Here is a 2,121-nt window from a genome sequence, read left to right on the forward strand (position 1 = left end):
CGGCGCACCTGGCCCCACGCGCAGACTCCTCCTCCCGGCACCTGATCCTCGGCCTCGTCCCGTGGACACCGCCCTCCCAGCGGGTCCCGGGAGAGCTCAGCCTCCGCGGTGAGCAAACCCCAAAGGGGCTGGAGGGAACTCTGTGTTTCCTCAGTTCTTCCCTGCCACCCGCTTGGGAGAGTGGAACTAGTATTCCATCACGATGATTTAAAATAATTGGCACATAAATTATGCATGTTGGGATTGAAGTGCAGTGTTTTCTTCCCCACCCCATACCTACCATGTGCCTCATTAATGATTAACCAAAACAGCTAGTTTCACGTCAGCGAGTAGGTCAGCTGGGGAGAAATTGTATGTGGCCTCCACCACAGGCAGAGAGCTTCGAGGAGGGCTTGGGCAGGCTGCCTGGTGCTTTGATCCAAGACCAAACCATGAGGGCCACCTGCCACACGTGTAAGGTGTTATTGACAGCCTCCCCAGGCAAGAAAGGTCAAGAAAACCGAGCGCAATACCCATTATACAGAGCAATCAAGGGAGAAAGAAGCCAGAGACATCACAAGGACCCTTTGTCGTTCTAATGCATATGAAGAAGACTCAGTTTTGGGAGTTACTCTAAAGCACCATCCAGAACTTCAGCATTTGAGGACATTCAAGGCACTTTTGTCCTTCTTGGGGGAAATCACAACATTCCATCAGGCCTCACAGGAATACTTTGGTTTCATTTCAAGGAGCTCGGGTCTTTTAAAGTTTGAATCAAAACAAAGAACCAGTGTATTGAGAGGTGCAAAGAGGACAAAAATCAGACTTTTTTTTTCCTACAATTTAAAAATTCTTAGAAGAAATTGCCAACATATTTCCTCCAAATTGAACAGATTTTTTTTTCCAGTGAACAAGCTAAACCAAAGCTGCTTCCTAGTCCATCTGCTTTCTCTATAAAAGAATTTTGAAAATGTACCAAATATGTAGTTAAAATCCTTCCTAATTTTAAATAGTTGCAAAGTTTTAATTTCTGATGTCCTGATGACATTCTGAAACTGCTAAGTTACCTTTAAAAAATGTCCAGTAGACTTCAAATACAATAGAAATACAATACCCATTCTCAATCTTAAAGAATTTTCAACAAGCTCTTGTTTAAAAGTCAGAAATTTGACATCCTTTTCTCCTTCAACTCATTTCCATTCTACTTCCCCCAACATAACTGTATCCTAAAGTAAAACATTCTTATACTAAAAAATTTTACTGATCACACTTTTGCAAGAGACCCATCCAAATACAGTCCATACTCATTTGTGGATTCTGTGCAAATTCACCTGCTTGATAAAATTTGTTTGTAACCCCAAATCAGTACCTGTGGCTCTTTCTCACTTATGGACATGTGCAGAGCAGTGAGAAATTTGAACAGCCTTTACACACACATTCCTAGCTGAACCTGAAGAAGGCCATGCTCTGCCATCTTATCTCAGCTGGTAATGTAAGCACATGGCCTTTTCGCAGTCCACTGCCACCGCATTTTTCACATTGTGATTTTTGTTGATTTTGCTGTTTTAAATGGCCCCCAAGCATAGTGCTAAGGTACAGTCTAATGCTCCAAAGCGCAAGAAGGCTGTAATGTGCCTTACAGAGAAAATACGTGTGTTAGATAAGCTCCATGCAGGGCTGAGTTACAGTGCTGTTGGCCGTGAATTCAATGTTAATGAATCAACAATACGGTACATCCAGAAAAAGGAAGAGGACATTCGCCGATCTGTACGTGAGGCCACTCCAGGAAGTGCTAAAGTCACATTGATTGTGCATGATGCAGCTATGGAAAAGATGGAAAAGCAGCTAAATTTGTGGATTCAGGAGATGACAACCAATAAAAAGAAAATAGTGGACAGTGTTGTTGTGAGGCTGAAAGCCAAGGAAATTTACAGTCATGTTACCCAGGGTCAGGAAAAGGTTAAACCCTTCTCAGCGAGTGCAGGCTGGCTTGCACGGTTCAAAAGGTGGTACCACATGAAAAATGTTAAACTTGTAGGCAAGGCAGGTCCTGCGGATCAGGAAGCTGCAGAAGAATTTAAAAAGTATCTGCTAAGCATTATACATGAAAAGGGTTATATGGAAGAGCAGGTTTTCAATGCC

Source organism: Mirounga leonina, unplaced genomic scaffold (assembly GCF_011800145.1).
Source record: "Mirounga leonina isolate KUSES-001 unplaced genomic scaffold, KU_Mleo_1.0 Mir_127, whole genome shotgun sequence".
Classification (NCBI taxonomy): domain Eukaryota; kingdom Metazoa; phylum Chordata; class Mammalia; order Carnivora; family Phocidae; genus Mirounga; species Mirounga leonina.